Below are 21,325 nucleotides of genomic sequence, written 5' to 3'. Positions count from 1 at the left end.
TTTTTCTTTACCTTGTAAGCTTTCAATTATTAATGTGCAGAGCTTAAATTAGGAATTGGAAAAACCTCTTAATATTAATCATTTCCAGGAAAGAATTTATACAAAACTGCAATGCTCTACGTGAATGGTTCAGAAGAGAAGTAATCAACTAACTCCATAAATGTCAAGGGGAGGATTAGCCTTTACTTCTGATGAATCCAATTCAGCAGCCACATTAAAAGGTGCCTTTGCATGTGGAACTAAAAGGACTATTTCCTGCTCTGACAAAGTCTCTGACTTTCCTGTTAATAGTTGAAAGTTTACCTCATGCAAACATCTAAGTGTTGTAAAACAAAACAACAATCCTACCCCCACCTCGCCTCCAACAGTGAACCAAAATCCATCTTGATCTAAAACGCTGAAACACCTTTGAAGATCATCTGCCCCCTTGCTGAATTTGATAGAAGAGGGCTGAGTATTTCAGATTAGCAATTACAGAAAGAGGATTCTCACTTTGATTATTTGTCTGGATTACAAGATTAGAACAGTGACTTGGAAAAGCTGTTCAGACAGAGCCTAACTCTGAGTGTCACTTACCTTGGCATGGATATTTTTTGCTGTTCCATAATGTGAAGGGCTAAAGCAAAGCTGGCTTACCTTAAATGTTCCACACAAGTACAAATAATAAACAAAAAGAGACAATAAGCATAACAGACTCCTTGCCACATTTGGTCAAAATTCTCTCTAATACACCTACACTAACCTGTTTGGTAAAGATCTGATGGAGAAACTGAAGTCAACCAAAGAACCCCCATGGGGCAGCAGGCACTGAAATAATGTCTTAGTTCAAGGGCACAACAGAGTACACAAGTTACTGCAGTACATGTGGTCTGTAGGACTGCTCATGGAGAATCCACAAGACATTTCTAATTATTTCAATGGACTTTGAAGCCAGCCATAGGTCAGGTAGGATTCACTGTACTCCCTAAAGATGGCAGCCTGCACCTTTGGCTTTGTAGCCACATGAGCCAACTTCATGGGCAGAGAGAGTAAGAGGCGGTGCAGTCTGCGTATGGCCACCCTTGCACGCACTAGCACACGCACTGTGGAAAAAAGCTCCTTTGTTCATTGAATTATTTGATTTACCATATCCTTCAGATACGGATTTAATGCACAGAGCAACATTTTAAAAACATTAGAGAATTTCTTGAGAAAATACCAGTCTCTTTCAGTATAATTACAAAATCTTACCGTGTGTCAGTGGGCTGATCTGCAAAGGCGAGCTGGGAGCCGCAGGCATCAAAGCAGCAGGACGGTGGCCTCCCCAGCCTGGCGTGGCCCTGGTGTGGCCCAGCAAGAAGGGCAGAGCGGGTTGGCGCTGGCGCAAGGGTCAGTCAGGAGTCCCATGCACAGACAAGGCCACAGCGCTGAGGCAGGTTCAAAGTCAGCCGCACCACACCAGAGCCGACCTTGCAGACAAGCAGCCAAAACCCACGGCAGGGGAAGAGGGTGCAGAGCCTGGTGGTGCACTCAGTGTGTGCTGGAAACACGACAGCAGGGCAGTAAAGGCCTTCAGATGCGTTTTCTCAGGACGGTGTGTATATTAGTGCTTTCCTTATTTCAGCCTTCTGGCAGCATCCATGGTGGAAATTAATTGAACTGCAGCAGAGAAGCTTGGGCATTCTGGAAAAACAAAACAAAACAAAACAAAACCCAAACAATTATATTAACTTCAAATGGTTTTGTTTCCTTTCTAAACAAAATTTCTTTTTAAAAACACAAATAAATTAATATTACAGCATCTTTTTTTCAGTCAAGATGACACAACAGCTCTGGCATTTACAGAAAGCAGAGACACAAGAAACAAGCTCCTGTTTTGTGTTCACATGTAAAAGCAAAGGAAAGGAAAATACGCAATTATGAGAGATGTATAAAGTACTTCAGAGAGATTTTCATGGGAAGCTCTTGAAAACCCAATCTTCTTTTGTAGTGCAGATATTTCAACACACCCAAACAGCATTAAGCTCATAATTTGCCCTATAAACAGTTAGACAGTAATTTCAGTCTGTCAAATGTAAGAGCAAACAAAACTGAACTGCTTTTTGAGGAATAGAGGAATGGATTGCAAGCATCATCCCTGATTTTTTGCCTCTTTTTTGTTTCCTCAATGGATCCAAAACTGTCAGACATTAATATATGATCACTTCTGTTGAATTAAAACATAAGGGAGTCAGAGCTCTTGTTCTTGTATCTTTGGGACAGCAGAAACGTGAGCAAGATTTTTTTTCAAGACTAAACTGCAGTTTACCAAAACCTCTGACTCCAGGAGCAGGGGACCATCTACCAGAAATGAGCACAGAAGTACATTCATGTGCATCTACAGCAGACCCACCAACACCAACTGCTGCTTCATTTTTAACACATATCTGAACTGTCTCAGTGTCTTATTTGGTAATTGCCTCTTCTCCAGATCCCCCACCAGGCTTGACTACTGTGTGGGAGGATTGTCTGCTTAAGGCAATTAAACACGGTGTGGGTTAAGACGTCCTCAGCTTTCCCAACAATTGATTAGTTTTTTTATTTACAGCCATTACTAGTTTTTTGCAACACCTGTGTGTGAGACCTGAAAAGTGAGGCTGCTTTTTCCTGGCATCATGACTCCCATGAAAAGCTTCATTCCTTTCCTACCATTACCTACCATTTACAGCAGCCTGGCAAAGGAGGAGTCAATTTCCCAGGACTATTTTTGTTTAAAGCAAGTCAGTCAAATGTAGAACTAACCTCTGACAGAATCTGAGTAGACTCGCAATGCATGAAATTTAAATAGAGAAATTTATCTCCAAAAAAGTTCTTTGGATCAAGAGAGGTCGTTGTCAGAAACCATAACTAATGTAGCAAAATGGAAGAGCATCCGGGAGAGCGAATGGTCCTTGGCAGCTGTTTAATGGTGCTCCTCGGCTGTGGTGCTCAAGGCTGACCAGCACTGATTCTCCTCCTGATGTATCTCTCCCTCTGGTCTGTTTTGACTCAGTCCCCTCAGCCTGCAGCAGAGCTAATCATGATTCACTCACTGCCTCCCAGAAAACAGGCCAGAAAGTTAAATTCTGTTAAAATATTCAGCCTTAGCATAGAAGATCCTCTGAGACAAAGTTCCTCCTTTTCTGCCCCGCTCCTTCCCTCTTTCAAAATGAAAGCCACAGAGAAGCAGAAGGTGAACTGTACTTTAGGACAGCCAGGTCTACAGAAGGTTAAATTAACCCTGGAGCACAGCAGGCCTGAATGGCACGTTTGCAGCCTGTTGCGCAGCACGTTACGTGCCCTGCATCCCTGTCCCAGGGCAGTGTTCATGGGCCTCTTGTGTCTGGAAGGGCAGTGAATGGAAAGAAGTTTCTTTTCTCTGGACAATTACTTTAAACTTATCTCATTATGACCCGTTTCTAACATTTCTAGCCCCACTGGTTTCTCAGCCCAAATCCTGTGAGCAGATTGAATGTTTCATTCTACATATGCCCAGTGACGTGGAACCCCACAAGGTGTGAGTGTTTCCCTGCTCAAGGCTTGCTTCAATAGAATAGTTTCTTCCCTGGGTCGTAACATCATCCTTCTTGGATTTTTTTTTTTTTAATTCATCAGGAGGACGGTTGAAATGTGGGGCACCTGCCCCCTCCATGCTCCCGGCCATCAGGTCACAGACCTCCCTTCCCACCTTGCACCAAACAGGCCCCAGTCCCTGAGGGGACAGTACCCATGGTTAGGAAATGGTGGTGGGAGAGGGAATAGGTGTTTCCCCACCACTTTGATCCTCTACTGTAAATCTCAGAGCCAACAAATGGGCCAACTCCCCACCAAGGTGCAGAAGCTTTTTGGCTACCCGAGGCCTACACCTGTTGAGCTGGATCCACGCTGGGGGCACAGCCCCATTCTGCTGGATGTGCACTGCAGTGCTGAAGGGACAAGGTCTCAGCAGTGTCCAAGATTCATTTCCAACTCGCTGTTTGGACTTTGTCATGTATATCCTGGGCTCAAGTCTGCTAATAATCTGTTCAACACCTTCCTCTTGTCCCTGTATCTCTCCATGTCTCTCTTTTAAACTTTACCAGAAGCTGCCTTACCAAGCTTCATGCAACACAAAAACTTTACACATCTTATTTAATGAACTGAATTGCCCTGGCACTCGCCAGAGCAGCTGTGGCTGGAGTCCTGATCTTTGGTACAGAAATGTCTCTCAGCGGCACTGCACAGAATTTGAAAGCAAAGCGAAGCCGTCCTGTGCACAGGGAATACTGGCATCAAAGACGTCTGGGAGAACAAGGTGGCTGGCTTAGTCAAAAACACAATCTGAGTTCACAATACTTTAGAGGCCAGTCAAAAAACGCCATTTTTTCTTCATCTGTTTTTCAAGAAGGGATTTCCATTTGCTAGTAAAGTTTTTTACGTCACCACAGAGAACAAGAGAAAGTGAGGTGCTTCTGGGTAGCATCTGGTAAGAAACTGGCAAAACAGGCCACCGAGGCTGCCACCATGGGCAGAATGGAGGGAATGCAACAGAGTAAGAGAATAAAAAGAGAAAATAATAAGAAATGCATCCGAGAAGCTTAGGTTTGATGCAACGAAAAAGGAGGCAATATGAGATAAATACATTGAAAGGAGATGGTGGGATGACGTGGCATGTTTGATAGCTGCTGGAAGATGCAAGAAGAGCAGAGGGAACTGGGACAAGCAGGAACTCTAACTTGCAGCAACTGCTACAGAGGAAGAAAAAACATCAGTGGAGAAAAACGAGATGCAGTTGGACTGGCACCATATTTCCTTCCCAGACTGGAAAAACAGCCTTCAAAGTTATTGAGTAAACTTATGTTAATAAAAACATCATAAGCTTCTCCATTTTTATATTGCCAGTTATATTTTCAACTCATAAGATCAAAGATTTTTTCAAAGGCAAAGAAGAAAGTTACTAAAGAAATATTTAAAGACGATGAATTAACAGTAAACGTCATTTTCAAAAACTGGCTATGGGAAGTAGTCAAATTTGAATCACAGAAGCCTTTCAGCCAAGCCTGAATTACAGCAAGCAATTTCTTAGAGCTGCTTTTTGTTCAACACATTCAAAGACTACATGTGAATCAGGCATTTGTAAGCTCAATCCTGGGCTTTGCTTTGCAAAAGCCAACACACCTTGGCAGCACCACTTTTGCAAGGAGTTTGGCAGCTAGCCATGTTACGAGAATCGGAGAACAAAATCACTCCTTGTGTACTGTTATATTTTCACTTTCATCACTTTTATCATTACTAAAAAAGCTCATGAGTGTAACTACCCTTTATCAGCAAACACCAGTCTTTCCGATTAAGAATTGTACCTTAACCAACAGACTTGGTCACTCTCAGTTGTTGATACCTTAATGCAAAAGTATCCCACTGAATCCCACATTGGGCATCTCCCCGAGTTCTTACACTTAAACTAAGGATCAGCATCTGGTCCCAAATCAAACAAAAGCACACCATAGTGTGCAAATTACAATGGTCACTTCTCAGTCAATTTATTTTCATAAATTGTGCTTTAAAACCTAGATGCCATAAGTTATTCTCATGTCTCCACTGTCTTCATGGAAAAGTGAGGTTTCATACTTAAGAGTATTAGATCCGTACTCCTTTGCTCCTTTCTTAGCCTTATATATCTGCACAACCTCAAATGACCATGTGTGTCAATCTGCTTTGTGGGATGTGTCTTTGCTCGTCAACCCTAATATTTATGCTTGCTTGTAAAGCTCAGTAGAGCTCGTTAAACTCAGTGGCACCTGATGTCCACGTCAAACAGAAGGAGGTGTTCTGGTGCAACACAGTTTATTCAGAGCCCTGCTGGAGCTGGATTAAAGAGCATCCCTGGGGTGACAGCCTGGTTTTTGTTGCTAATCATGTCCTGATTCAAATCACAGTGGCAACATTGTTCACCATCCATCTGTACTTTCTTTAGCAGACTAAGCCAGAGGGCAAGCTGAAAACCAAACCTGGTGCTCATCTTCACTCAATTCTGAGAATCAAAGGTTTGAATGGCCAGCCTGAGCTTTGCTACCTAACAAGTCCTAGTTGTTTTAATACTTAGGAAACTGTCCAGAAAAGAAATGCGTGGATGACTGTTTGGCCTAACATGATGCTACCGCTAAGACAGGAAGAATGCACGTAGGATGAGACAGGACAGGAGAGCGAGCTGTTAGGCTTCTTAATCTGCAATACTGTATGTCACACACCTGAGTCTCCTTTCACCTGCAGTAGCACATGTGCATTTCTACTCAGTGAGGACATGAGATGAATCTCAGTTTGCTCATGCTCTTAGGCCTGCCTGAAAGGCAGAGCAGCTGTAGCCCAGAGCCAAGGCTGACACCTTGGGCACACTTTGGTCAGCAAGCATTGGCACTCTGCCTTCATCTCCCATTTCCCAAAAGCAGCATAAAATCTTTTTTTATCTTCAAGAACGTGAAATTGTAATAAACATAACATGAGGAGGAGGAGGGAAAAGTCAACAGAGACTTTTGGGTTGAAGTTGGACACTGAACCATTAGGTGCATTAGAAGTTTATAAAGGAACATTGATGGAGCCAGTTAATTGTTTGTTTGTTTTTTTTAAGGTATTTAATTGCCTCTGGCATGATGACCCTGTGCTCATCAGCAGCAATTTCTGCACCAGAAGGGCACTTGATACCATAGTACTGAGAACACCAGGAGCACTTTCATTCAAGTAACAGAATGAAGGTGTGTGTGTCAGGGCTATTCTGCTCACAATGTAAAGCAGCACAAGCAGCTGTGCAGCCTCTGCAGCCTCTGTAAAGCTGGTTTCAAGCTGGCTTCTCAGGAGCAACAGATCCAGGGGAGCTTCTAAGATGTGAAAAAGCAGAGTTTTAACATGCCCCAAAAGTTCTGACAGAATATAGCTGAACACCTTTAAATATCTGAATACACTAAAAATCTGCTATAAAACCTTGTAACTCAGAGGCAATGTACCATGAACACAGCGGGCTTTCATGCAAATCCTTAGAACGATACTTCTCAGTTTATGCATCATTACAGACAGCTTAAAAAGGTTTTATAGAAATATATTTCAGTCTTGAGATGCTAGTAGTCAACTATTCGAAGAAGAATGAGATAGGAGAACTTTTGGCCACTTTAGTATCATTTAGAGATGACATAAATAACACTGAACCTCAGAGGGTTTTGGAAGTTAAACCGTTGGCATTAGCAAGGTAGGGCAGAAATCTGCTTGCGTAAGGGCAGGTTTTGCCAAATCCATTTCATACAGAAATGCAGTTGTTGCTATTTCAGATTAGACAAACCTATTTGCATTAAATGCAATAAACTATATTTTTAGGTGGGAAAAACCTACATAAAAAATTGAGACACTATTTTTAAAAACATAAAATATACACAAATGAGAGGGGTAATGCCAGCTCCTAAGGGACGGCATTACTGAATGAGACCAAGGGTCCCCCTCGCCCTGTACCCTGGGCAGATGCTGAGGGACAGCAGATGGGGATATTTTCCCCAGAATTTCCTCCAACCTTCCACTCCTGCCTTCCCAGTGGTGAATTACTCTGTATTAATGGTGGCTACAAAAGCATCTGAAGGTACTAAGGCTCTGAATAGTCTTAGAAAGAATGCAGAGAGTTAACGCACTAATGATGGATAAAGTGATTTTTTTTTTTGCCCTTGTGGTATTTCGGAACACCTGCCAACGGATCTGGAAGTACAGGTGGAAAGGAGCAGTTTTCTAACACCATCATATTTTTCTTCAAAGATTATACAGCTAAGATCTAGGTCACTTATGAGCACAGTAGGGTAGTATATACCAGTTTCTGATTATTTCTTATCCCTGTGGAATTCCATTACCCACACCTTCTTTACCCACTCTGGATGAAAGTGCTATTGGTTCTATTTCCTCTCCTCAGCAATATAATTAATCAGTGGCCCAAGTGCTAATGAAGCTCTCTGCCTTGGTTAGGATTGTGGGGGTTCATGGCACTTGATTTCCACCCCACTGTCACTACAGCACTTGTCCACTTCATGCTAAACCTTGTTGCTGATCTTTTGGAATATGCCTGGTCCACCGCTTGTGTTTTATTCAGGGCTTTTGGATTAAAAAAAAAAAATGACAAACCAACAGCCTGATGCAAACTTTCGTCAGAGTTACTAATATACAAAGGTAGATGGCAAGATTGAAAGCCAGTCTGAATTTATAAAAGCAGTAGGTGAAACAAAAAGATTTCCCAGCAAAATGCCACTGACATTTATATTAAAAGGGGGAACAAAGCCCAGCTCTGACATTTAAAAATAATGCCACCTGTGTAAAAGCTAAAGCTCTTTTATAGGCAGTGGGAAAGCTTCAAGGCAACTCCCCTTCTCCTCCTGTTAATTGTGTAGCCTTTCATCATAAAGGATTTACTTTTTTACCTGTTCACGTTCTTTAAAAGTGATATTGAATAGTGGCTATGCAAAGGCAATGCAGCAAGAACTGAGTTGAAGAGATCTCAGCACAGGTAGCAGAGCATCACATTTAATTCCTTTGGTGCCTATTTTAATAACATTTATCATGATGAACTCTTAAGTCATTACAGAGCATGAAATATGCAGTGCTGTGCTTTGCCATTTAACATATAATTTATCTCCTCATTGCTGTGACGAAGACATTATTACTTTTTTTTTAATAACTTCTTATCGGGAAGGTTCAGCCACACACCGTTGGTTTTATTTCAAAACTCTGCACAACTGTCATCATCAGGAACTGATTCCCAATTTTTTTTTTCTCCATTACTAAGAAAAAAAACCCCAGGACACATGTCAGAGTCACTAATCAACAAAGTTACCTGCAGGTCAAAGGGAAGGGACGGAGATGATCTCATTTATCAAAGACCTGGTTCCCAGGCCTTCTATCTCTCCTCATCTGGTTGAATGCTTCACAGATCCACAGGGTAAAGGAGAAGGGACATTTCTTTAGATGTTAAGGTCAGAAGGAGCACTCCTCTGATATACTATATACAAGGCCGAGAACTTCACCACATTACTTCTGTATCAGACCTATCCATTTGCGATCAAACTACAATGGTATTGTTCAGTTAGACATCTCACCTTGATCTGAAGTGACTGGAGTAGTTATTTAACCCCTAAATAAATCACTAATTTCTCTCATCGTGCAAGTGGTGCAAGTACTTTCTCTCACTTCACTTTCATTTCCAGCTACTGGACTTGGGGGGGCGGGGGTGTGCACGGAAAACAAAGATCCCTCGGTCAGAAACCTCCTAACGCGCAGGAACGTGCAAGCTTCTGCCTCCAAGGCTGCCTTGGCAAGTCACAAGGAGACAAGGACCAGGGCCCTTCAGTGCCTCACTGAAAAGTTTGTCTGAAAGTCCTCTGCAGAGGAGAGTGGAGGGTACTGCTTAATGTTTCTTAAAACACTGTAATCCCAAGATCACCATTTTTTAACATTGCTTTTAGTGTGACTCACCCAGGCTGAGCACCAAATACGGTGGAAAAAGCTCTGTACCTCAGCAGGCTTTCAGTCCACTTATGCAGGGGGAAACGGTGGTGGCAGCAACAAACAACAGACCAGAAAATGAAAGATGAGCGGGAGTCAGAGCTCATCAGCTGCTTAGACTTCAAGCATTTCGTAGGCATTTTAAGAGAAGTAAGACTTGAGATGTGCAACAAATACAAGTTCAGAGTAGCAATGTTATTCTTATTAGCATGTTTGTTTGTTCACAGACTACCTGTTTCCTAATTCTGATTATCACCTTTGCAACAAGGTACAGGCTGAAAAGAACAACATGAACTACACGAGCACACTAACATGCCCTAAAAACAGTGGCAACAGCTGAGGAAAATAAGTCAGGTGGCCAGTTCAGCAATGTTCTTGGTGAGCAGTGGCAGTTATAAAAACATACCATGTACATTAAAAATAATCAAGAAACAAGAGACCATGCGCTTCATATAATTTAACTGCTCAGCTGCAACTCTGAATGTCTATATTCACATGATGGAAAGTTTGGAAGTGCCTTCAGGACAAGAAGCCAGAGTCTGTCTGCAAAGCAGGGAGGATTAGGATAACTGGGGCCAGATGAGACTAGACAGAATGGGGTTCCTCTCTACATGTCCATGAAGTTTTAAGTTACTTTGAAAATAATGAGAAAGCTCTTCTTGATTTCAGATGACCTGATTTTAGCCCCAGGTGGTATAAAAGCATATAGATTTTGATAACTCAAAGCAGACAATTCGTTAGATAAACCAAAAGACATCACCTTGTTGTTCTCTATAGCTGATTTGGTGAACACAAGGCAGAGGGCTTACTCCATGAATGAGTTTTGGATTTGCATCAGGGCTGAATTACGAGGCCTACAGAACTTCATTATCTATGGTTTTGCTCACCCATTTGAGAATTGAGTTATTAATGATCAGTTCACAGATTAATTTGCTGAGACAGTTAACTTGACACAATTAATACGACATGAATGCACGGTAACTATTACACTGCCTTTCTTCTGAGGAACCTCTAGCACCCAGAATGCAGACCTGGCCTTGTACTGCTCTGCTCTCCCCATCCCCGGGCAGACTGTGATGTGCTGCACAAACTGTGCTCTGCTGCTGGGATCCCTGCAGCGGAATGTGGCGGTTCCTGCTGGCTCTGCAGCAGGGAACAGAGCGCACACCTCATGCCAGACCTGTCCTGAGACACAGGACTTAGGAACTCCTGCTCAGCTGCCAACAGCTCTACAGGTACCCGCTCCAAATCCAGCAATCTTAGCCTCTTTAGGTATATCTCAGAAAACAAGGGAGCAATCAGGAGAGTCAGTGGGAGGGAAAAGTATAAATTCTGCTCTGAAATAATTTGCCCAAGACAATAAAGCAAGTCTTTGACAAAGCCAAGCCAGATGTTCTCTCTTCCTGATGTGAAGGACCTCAAACATGACCTCTCATTCGCCCCTGCGCCTACTTCTGCCCTCAGCATATGCATGTTCTAGATACAGGGCCTGGGATACCGCAGTCCTATAGCCCATATGGCTCTTTGGAAGCTGCTCTGTCCCATGTGTTATCCATCTTTCAGCCACTGAGCAGATGCTGCAAGCAGCACCCTTTCTGGAGCCACCCTGCTGCCAACAGCACCCAAGTCACTCTTTCACATGGCCTGCTTGCACTGGGGAAAGGAGGAGAGCCAGGTCTTCCACAAATCCTGCTTTTTGCTCCTATTCATTTTATATAGTGCCTGATGCCTAAATGCTACTTATGCAGAACAAAGAAGAGTGGAAATTTTTCCAATTCAGCAGCCTCTCCACATGCCATGGCACCAGGCTTGTGCTGATGTGTGTGCTGCTGCTGTCGCCCAGCCCAGCATCAGAGTGAAATAGCCCAGACTTGACTGGTGTGACCCTGTTAAAGGTTGGCTGTTTGCCGTGGGCACAAAAAGCAGATGAACAAAAGATCACCTGGAAGACTGACAGAAGCGATGGGCAAGCTGTCACGGGTGCCCAACAGCTGAGTGCCACCACAGCACAGAGCCGGAGGCCATGGCTGAGGGGCACAGCGTGTCCTGCTGCGGGGCCCAGTGGCTGAGAAAAGCCCAGGTGAGCAGCTGTAGACATAGTTCTTAAGGAATGTTCACTGTGTGGAAATCTCATTCATTACTCCTTCCATTTCAGACACAATCGGTTCTAAGTACCCCCCTGCTTTATGCACCTTTAAACCCCCCTGCCAGACAGGTATTTAAGAAATATAAACTTTACTTACAACTCCTTCTATTGGCAACTAAGTGACTGAAAGAAATAAATCTCCAATATTAGTTTCCTTTTTGTACACTTGTTCTCACTCAAGGGTACTTAGGAAACTATTCTATTTGTCACAGTACAGTAACCCAGCACTTTGGGAATCATAATGTATTATTTCATAGCTTTGGTGGATAAATAGCTATAATTTTCATTAGTCCTCCTTCAGTAAGCTTTCCTACTGAAACAAGAGAAAAGGCAGAGCATGGGGTTCTCCGTCACTGAAACTATAGCTTTATATCATTAACTGGTAAGATACGATAAAATGACAGAAATTGTAATAAAGCAAATCAGCATATTACCCTGTATGCGCATATTACACACAACAGAGGAAGGGCTTAATGTACAACAGATGCTTATGGCGACTCTGTAGCCTACCCTCCCAGCTGCTCTCTGTGGAGCTCTTACAAAGACAAGGCCCCACGATGTGTCCAGGGGACTGCGCGGTGGGTCCCCCCGCGGGGCAACTGGTCTCTTGCAAAGTGATGACAGACATGGGAGCTGATCCCCTTTCCTGGGGAGGTGAGTGATGGACTGTCCGTGTGCCAGAGGTGCAGCTAGACAAGAAACAATGAATCTGATATTCAGCTGCAGGAACCAGCAAATGCTATTAAATCTGTGTGCTCTGAACATGGGCAAATACCCCTCTGTCAAAGAAGGATAGATGCTGTTTTCTCTGAAAGAGTAATAATGGTAGAAAAGTTTCAGTAGCTCAATAACAGGAAAAATTTAGAACATTTTCATTTGTGCAGTTTTTCTCAATGAAAATGAACATTATAGTACACAGAAGTGACATGAAAATGAAACATTGAGTAAAACTGTGATGGTGTTGTAAGTCACTTTCTGTTATGGTTCTGTTATTAAAGTTTTTAAATGATTTAGCCCTGCTTTTGGGGCAGGTGGACCAGATGACTTTATGGGTCCTTTCCAGCCTGAGTTATTCCATGACTCTCTAAACCAGTATTCGACATTTACTTATAAGTACTTTAAATGGCATCATTTACCAATCCAGAAGACACCAGGTTACGTCTATACCATGCTGGTAGCACCCATCAACCATCTGCTAGCCCTACACAAAACCCTCTTGATACAAAATATAGCCCAAACACTACTGACCCAGCAAACATGAGAAAAAATTAAGTTAAGGCATTTTCTTTCCAGACACGTCTAAAAGCACAGAAAATGGATCCTTCTCCCAGCTGGAGCAGATTTCATCTCAAGCATTTGATATCTGATAGAATACTGTAATTGACAAATTATCATGGAATAATTTTTACCACTAAATACATCTTTATGGGTTTCTCAAGTCTTGCTGTGTTTCTAAAGGCATTAATGAGATCTCTTAATATCTCAGCTATCTCTAAACAGAAGGCAGAAGCCCTTGATTAAGTAATTAGTTATATCAGTACAAAAAAAATCATCAGCAAAATCATACCTTCCTTGGTATAAAAGGAAAAAATAAGCTCAGATTTGTAGTAAAAAGAATTAAAAAATCAATTCATCATTCATCATGTCAATGTATCATATCAATCACTTATCAGTTCATCACATCATCACCACCGTGGCACTCTGTATCCCTCTCATGCAGGGGGTAAATGGCTCCCAGCCTCCCTGGCCCAGAAAGTGCTCCCAAACTGGGGAAAAGGCCCATAAGCAGGTGGTGTCTCCGCACACAGACGCACTACAACTTTGATTGATTCTCTTGTGGGACAGGGGACAACGTGCCACTCTCTCCCTGCAGAGAGTGACAATCCAGAAACTCTGCGAGACTGTGTGGCCGTGTTTACCTAAGTAAGTTATGCTTGGCTAGAAGGGCCGATGTGGTCTGGCTTCAAACTCTGTTATAAATTCTCAGCAGGGTAACAGAACCCAGAAAATGCATTGATCTGTCTGACCACATTCTCAGAAAGGGGGATCATTGAATTTTTCCTTCTGCTAAGGAATTCACTGAAAAGAAACATAGCTAACCCTTGTGGGTTTTTTCCATTCACCCATAAAAGGCACAATAACCACATCTTAAAGGCTGAATCATCGCAAGTGCAATCTTGAGAACTAATAACCTGAAAGCCAGTACTGATGAGACTGCGGTGAGAGAACAGCTATGCAGCTGCTTTTCCCATAAACCTGGGAGTGGGAAGAGATGTGCAGGGGATGTAAACTCCACTCAAGTCAGAACCAGATCGCATTGGTTTACAATCCTTTCCTCTGCTTTCACAGCGATTACTGTAGCAGTATCATATCACTTTTAATGTATTGTCAGTTTTATTTCCAATTGCTTTACATAACAACACTTGATAATTAATTACATATGATTTTGGCTCAGTGCATACGCTCTCACACTGTGAATACAGTACACACTTGCAGAAGCAGCTCTCCACCTTCCTCTCTGCTATTTTCTTTTCTTGGCATTACATACACTACAACTAGGTCGCTCTCTGAATGCACATCATTCAGTTCCTGGCTCTACACATTGATGATGGATTTGTACTTTAACACAGCTGCTTCTAAATAAAACTTTGGTTTGTCTGAGATAGGCTGTATCTAATAGAGAGATGATCTGTGCTTTGTCAGTGCTATTAATATTTCGTAGTCAAAGAAAACCTACTTAGTATCAGCGTTACATACAGCTGGAACAGTTTCATAAATCTGATCATGCTCCTCACACAGCATTGTCAAGGAGAAAGTAATACAATAATAATAGGCAAGTGTGCTGATCCAAACCTCACTGATATTCCTAAAGCGTGTGGCCCATTTAGTGGTTTTCAATCTTGTCTTTTTTATTATCACCATCTGACAGAAGAGAATAGACCTTTCCCCTGCCCAGCAAGCGAACCAGCCTGTCACGCCCTGCAGCCCGCTGATGAAGCCTTAGAGCCAGCAATAAACTTTGTGGTCTAGTAAACCTTTGCTGCTCACCTGCACAAAGGAACCTTCACTGAATCGGTATGGCCTGTGCCAGAGGGGAAGCTGAAATGAAATGTTAATGACTCCATCCCGTCTTAAAACTTTGCAGTGGGTTCCCTTCCCTTCCCTTCCCTTCCCTTCCCTTCCCTTCCCTTCCCTTCCCTTCCCTTCCCTTCCCTTCCCTTCCCTTCCTTTCCCTTCCTTTCCCTTCCCTTCCCTTTTTTTTTACACTAACACTGCTCAGATGAATGGGGCTCCTTCAAGCAGTCTTTTATAAAGACCATGGTGAGATGGTCAAGGGTAGCTCAGGTTGTGCAAAGACCCCTTTTTCTACTCTAAAGATTATCAACACAGGAAAAAAAAAAAGACAGGACTGAAATAAATGTTTGTGTAAATTCTGTACCTAAGACATTTTCAGTATGGTTGTGGAATAGCTTTAGAATTGGTTTCAAAGGAACATAAAATGGCTTTGTAATTACAAAATAGATTTAGAATGATTGAAGTCAAGTACATTTTCTGAAAAGCATCCTAAAAATGTCTTGGCATTACAGAGCCATGGATGTTTGTTTTATGTTTTATCTTGGGAGCAGATAAAATCTGTTCTTTTTTCCTAGACGTTAATGTTTACTCTAAAGTGTAATGAGAAAGTAAGCTGTACGTCACAGAGGAAGTGTCCTCATGCTCGTAACAAACTGTTCCGAGGAGCCGGCTACCTGCTACCAGGCAGTTGAGCTGCTGGGCAGGTGGTGCCCCAGCAAGTGCGTGTGTACACAACCGGGGATCAGGGACAAAGCAGCACCTCCTTTGGTGTGCAGCCCCCCGGGCCGTGCAGGGCTGGGCTGCGATCTCCGCCGGCGGTGCTGCTCACCAGGGCCAGGAGCAGCCGGGGGCAAAGAGCCAGTGGCAGCGAGGGGACACTCACCGAGAGCAACCACGGCCCGTCATCCCTGAGTGCTGCTGCTCTGACTGCACGAGCAGCTGCCCCAGGCGCACCAGCTGTGGCTGCAAAGCCAGTCTGAAGAAAGGAGCAGATGGGAATTGGCTGAATGAAGAACCATGAAAAGGAATGAAGAACGTAATTGTGCCACCTAACTCCTGTCATCTGATCAGCTCACAGGTAGTGCCTGTCCCTCCATCAACTCCAGAGGGAACATCTGCTAACAGCACCAAACTGTGCTTCAGCTGGATGTCTAAAGTTGATGCTATAAACACCCTCCTCATCTCACTCCTACCCCAAGTGGCCCAAATTTTGCTGCTGTAGTAAATAACAAGACAGCTACAATGCAATCACTTCCTAACTCCTCACAGTTCTGCAGATCTGTGACTTTGCTCCTCATTAATTAATTCCCATCCTTGTTTGATCAAGAAGTTCTTTATTTCCACTCAGGAAAAATTTGCAACATCCACGTCTTGGTCATCTGAACTGAATTACTCTGGACAGCTAATAGGACAACTGGGAAAGTCCAAGCTCCACACCATAAAATAATCCCATCTGTTTCAGGGAAGACAGCCCATTTATTGAATCTTGGTCTCAGTGATTTTATTAGTTAGACTCTGGAGGGCACTAGGATCTCATGATGAAAGACGGAATAGAAACACTGCTGTTTCCCACACTCATTTTTGCAGCTATTTGGATTTTGAATGTAAAATCAGGGCCAACAGTGATTAAGTTTCAGATGAGCCTCATAACGCTTCAGAATTCCCCTGCTTCTGCTTTTACAAACTCTCTCTGGACTTTTTCAGCTGGGATCAGAGATCTCAGGAGAAAATGCTTATCTTCAGTTCTGAAATGGAAAATGCAACACAAAACTGCAGTGTGTTAAACATTTTAAAGTCCTACAGCCTCAGCTGGCATAGCAGGAGTGTGGACATGGGCTGACACACCGAATCTCAGAGCAGCTCCCTCTTTTCTGTTTTCCCCTGCCCTTCAATGGTATATGAGTTCAGCTCTTGATCCCCAATAAACCTACAGGACACAGAGACATGAGCAGGTTTGTAGGTTTTCCCAATGGCTTCTGCTCATCAGTAACTTTCTCAGATGCACAGGGCAGGGTTAATGTTCTTATAATCTTTGTCTTGCTCTCCAAAATCATCTCAGCTTACCAGGACAAAACAGTATCCAAAACAATTATTAACTGCAATGAGAAAATTGCTCCTAAAGAGAAGCTAAGATGTTAATGGCAGGAAAAGTAGGATTTGAGGCAGTGCAGGGAAGACTTTTAGGATGGAACACCCACACAGTCACTCTCCCTGTTCTGAACAGTAACTAGGAACCACTACCATAAAAATAACAATAATAAATAAATCCAATTACAAAATCCACATTTCAGCCTGCTACTTATATTAATTATATGATGCCATCTCCTCTCCCTGTTTGATACAGTTACCCAAAATGGCAAGAAAGGCAAATATTATCAAGCATGTGACTTGCAATTTAAGCAATAAAACCATCTCCATGTAACTCCCTATCATGCAAGGCAAAAATATCACAGAATTTGTCTATACACTGATATTTCAAATGACAATTGCTTGCTAGCAGTCTCAAGACCAAACAATTACACTGAAATATGTTTAAATAAACCATACTTCTGCTTAAATGTCCAGATTTTCAAAGAACACTGAAAACCTGTAAAATCTCTTCAAATTAATCACTGTGAATTATTCAGTCAGTTACAATTCTAGTAATCTGTGCTTTGGAGAATAAAAAGCATGCAATTTATTTGTCTGACTTTCACAAAGTGTCCACCCATTCCTTTAAGCTCCATTCCCACCATGCTTCATGGCGACTGTTAGACAGCTTTACAAAAGCATATTAACAACAAACTGAGCTTCCCAATGTACGCTGAGCAGAAACTAGAACTTCGAGGTGAAACCCCCAAGAGGGAATATTTTTTGGCATCTTTGATAATTGCAGTTCCTATTGTCTTTAATTTCTAGATTAAAAGCAGGAGGAGGTGGTGAAAGAAAATCCTTTTTCAGACTGATACTGTCATCTGAGGATATTATCTAACTATAATTTATGCTGTAAAGCACTTCAAAAGGAACTGATATTTTTATAGATGCCTGAACTTCCATAATCTGTACAGCTGCCAGCTGTCAATACCCAGGAGACACAGATATTCAGTTATTTAAGACCACAAAGAAACAAAACCAAAAATCCAACACACAAAGAGAATTCTAATTTGACCTTTGTCTTTAATCCAAAGTCAGAAACTGTTTGCCAGAAAATGTGGTAATTGCAAGATTCCATTCAATCGCACTCAGAAGCTGAGAAAGCTGATGTGTGTCCTTACCTAAGCCAAGTACAGACAAACCCCGTGTGCAAACACCCACCTTCACACTGTGGTACACCTGTGGTACACCTGTGGTACTTCTACCACAGTAGTGCAAACTAACCTGCTGGAGTGTACGTATGCTCATGCACATCTACAAAGGCACTGCCACTGTAAAAGGCTTCAATGCACATTATTCAATCTTTGCTTCTGATACACAAGAAGCTGTCACTATTGCTGTCACTCTTTCATGGGACTCTCTAGAGCTGTTTTGATGGGCCTTGAAATGAACAGTCTTAGAAGCTCTGTCAAGAGCCAGATGATGCTGCCCTTCAGTTTCCCGGATAGTACAGCTCACCTCAAATTATCATGCAAACAAAAGGGGTTCCTTAGGGGTAATTAGTCAATATGGGAAAGAATGACAGTGCTTTGTTGACAGAGGCTTTGTCCACCGTCCCACTAGGTTGTGTCAAGTGCTATGGGGTGTCTACATGCAACTGACTTTTCCAAGACTTTGTCTTAAGATCTATCAATTGTTGCTGTCCTTTCTGTGAGAGCAATCTAAACTCAACTGGTCTTGAAGGAATTACCCATCAAAGGAACAAAAGCGAGCAAGCTCCTCCACCCGCAGGAGCTTCCTGTTTCTTCCCCCAAGAATGACACAAAGTCCAAGTGCCAACACCTGTCTTGAAATCACTCAGCTCAATACCTCTCTCTTCTCTCAAGGGAATTAGAAAAAGCTATTTCTTATACCCAAACACCACTGTCCTTCAGTAAGCCCAAGCAGTAACTGCCAAGAGAAACCACATTCTCCCAAGAGCCGCCGCTCCCCACACCGCACCCTCAGTTCAGGCATCCATGGCCAACCAATCCAGCAAGAAACCTGAGTGAACCAAAGCGCTCCTGCTTTCCACGTCCAAAGGCACCTCACCTGAGGGAGCATTCCACCCAGCTCACCTTGCCTCCTCCTCAGAGTAATGAAAACAGTGAATCCAGAAAGCTTGGCCTCATTCCCCAGGCTGCCCTCTGCTTCCCACTACAAGAGTATTGGTTTGCTCAGAAACACGACGGTTTAGGGGTAACCTGCACAGGAACAACCAGCATCGCAGGGCCCTGTTGGATAAACTCCTCCCTACCTTCTCCTGCTGCAGCTGCTGAGAAACAGCAGCCACACAACTCCAGTTCTAATCATAGTTTTGTTCACTTTCCACAGAGCAGTAATAAAAGGTTCAACTGGGGTGTAGAAATAGCACAACTAGTCATTCCCAGCAGACATACATCTGCCCCTTAATTACCCTATGGTATTTATATAATCAAAAAAATATTCAACTTGTATGACTGATCATATTGGAGTAGTGGAATGCATTAGCAAATAAATAGCAAAACACACAAATTTGTCAACAGATGGATTACAACCCAATGTAATTAAATGCAAAATAGTTCTGCTTTTAAAGCAATTGCTCATAAATTAGCCTGTCAGCAAATGTATGCAACTAATTGCATGAAAAAAATTAGGCCAGAAGACAATATTATCTGCACATAGTCTTTCCAAACAATGTAGAAATGAATGGGTACATTATTAATTGAAAAGAAGTCAAACTGCATTAGTTTAATTGCTCTTTTTTGTGCAAACCTATTAGAATAATTTATACCATATTTACTCCTTTTTACATTTGATGATAGGTATTTAACTCTTGTTTGTAGACTAACAATAATGATTTCACCTTTTTCTCGGCTTAATAAACGCACTAAGAATGCTGTATTTGTCCATGGCAACGATGAACTAAGACTTTGTCCCAAGAGGGTTTAAGCGGAATGACAACTGAAGCTGTCCTTGGAGGTACAGTACTTTCTAAATGAACCAGAGGCGGTTGTGGAAATCAAGAGTTGCAAGAAAAGCTTGTTTGCAGAAAGGAAAGACTAAAGAACTGAAAAACATATTCTTAAAACAGTGTATCCACAACAACACTGACAGCCAAATTCAGAGCTGTCAGCTTTCACATCCAGAGCCTGGTTCTGAGACACCTAATTAAAGGTTTAATCCCGTGATTTTCAGCCTGGGATCTACCAAGACTCTATGGGCCACTGATCAAGACCCTGTGAAAGGTCATGCAGAAGAGCAAGCTTGGTTACCGGTGCTTGTTGTGCAGGATTTGGCATCTCTGTCTGGGTTTATGAACCCCACTGGTCCCCTCAAAGAGCTGAAAAATGGTTCATGGCACAAGGCTGAACAGAAAGATCACATTGAATTCAGGAAGCTTTGCTTAAGCTCTGTAATCAAAAGAAATATATATCGGGCTTAATTCAGGTCCACTACCGGTATAATGGGGAAAGCCCCTGCTGACACCAGAGAAATATTCTGAAGGAAAGATCACAGCTGTGATGCATTTCATGTACCTAATCAAAACATCTGCTATTTGAGTGTGGGTAATGAACTGCTCACAGACAACTGGTGAACTAAGAATCATCCATGTAAATTATTCAGTGACTAATTTTGACTAATGAATACATTTGAGAAAAAATGAAAGCTATTTACTTTCCATATCTTAGGCTCTTTTTTCTGTTTTTTTTTTCCCTCTTCCCTCCCTTTCTGTACATGAATTATAACTGGCAGGGAAGAAGAAACAGAAGTGCATACAGAATTTATCAGTTTGGTGGTAGAAAAACACACCCTTCCAAAAAGCTTACAAACGAGCAACCTGGTCAACTGAACCAATATGAAAAGACTGATGATCCAACAGCAGTTCCCACCTGCCTGTGTTGGCCATTTTTCCCAAAGCAATGGCTACAAGGGGCTCCTGAAGCAAAGCCTTGATGGGAAGAGAGTGGCCTGGCAGCCAGAGAACTCCCTGGGGACATGGAGAATTGGGATTCAAGTTAGTCACCTTGTTCTGTATTGAGAATGAAGTCTTAAAGCATTAGGCCACAGAATATACACAACAGAGTTAATAATCTTGCTTATTAATGGTATTTCCTCTCATATGGATGAGAAAAGAGGAGAAACCTTGGGTTCAGTCACCTGAGATGTGCACGCTGCAGTCTCCAGACCAGTGGGTGTTTAATAACAGCACATGAAGTAGAACAGCTGCTTTACATCGGCCTGAGAGCTCCTCCAGCCTGAGTCCCTGGCCCTCAGACCGGATTTCAGCTCCTTACAGCAGAGCATGGTTACTTAAAAGGGCAGAACGACACTCTTCATCTTAATATCTTACCCGGAAAAACAAAAATAAAATAACTTCTTTAGTCAGCATTTGTAGATAAATTCCGGGTGTCACAAGCCATATTCTGGATGCAGCTACTGCTTTGAATAAGTGGATACCACAAGCTCGCTGAGAACACTTCTAAGCTTCCATATCCCCATCCAGGATCTCAT

General features: G+C 42.5%; 1 protein-coding gene across 1 annotated transcript in view; it reads right to left on the bottom strand.

The window, feature by feature from the left end:
* The window catches only part of FAM168B (family with sequence similarity 168 member B), a 305,947-nt gene that overhangs the window by 120,762 nt on the left and 163,860 nt on the right, over positions 1-21,325 (bottom strand). The window contains exon 6 of the mRNA XM_021297424.2: positions 1,231-1,662. The gene's annotated coding sequence lies outside the window, so the exon portion shown is untranslated. The remainder of the gene's footprint in view (positions 1-1,230; positions 1,663-21,325) is intronic.

This window comes from Columba livia, chromosome 9 (assembly GCF_036013475.1).
Source record: "Columba livia isolate bColLiv1 breed racing homer chromosome 9, bColLiv1.pat.W.v2, whole genome shotgun sequence".
In the NCBI taxonomy this organism is placed as follows: domain Eukaryota; kingdom Metazoa; phylum Chordata; class Aves; order Columbiformes; family Columbidae; genus Columba; species Columba livia.
This window is presented reverse-complemented; position numbering and strand designations above follow the sequence as displayed.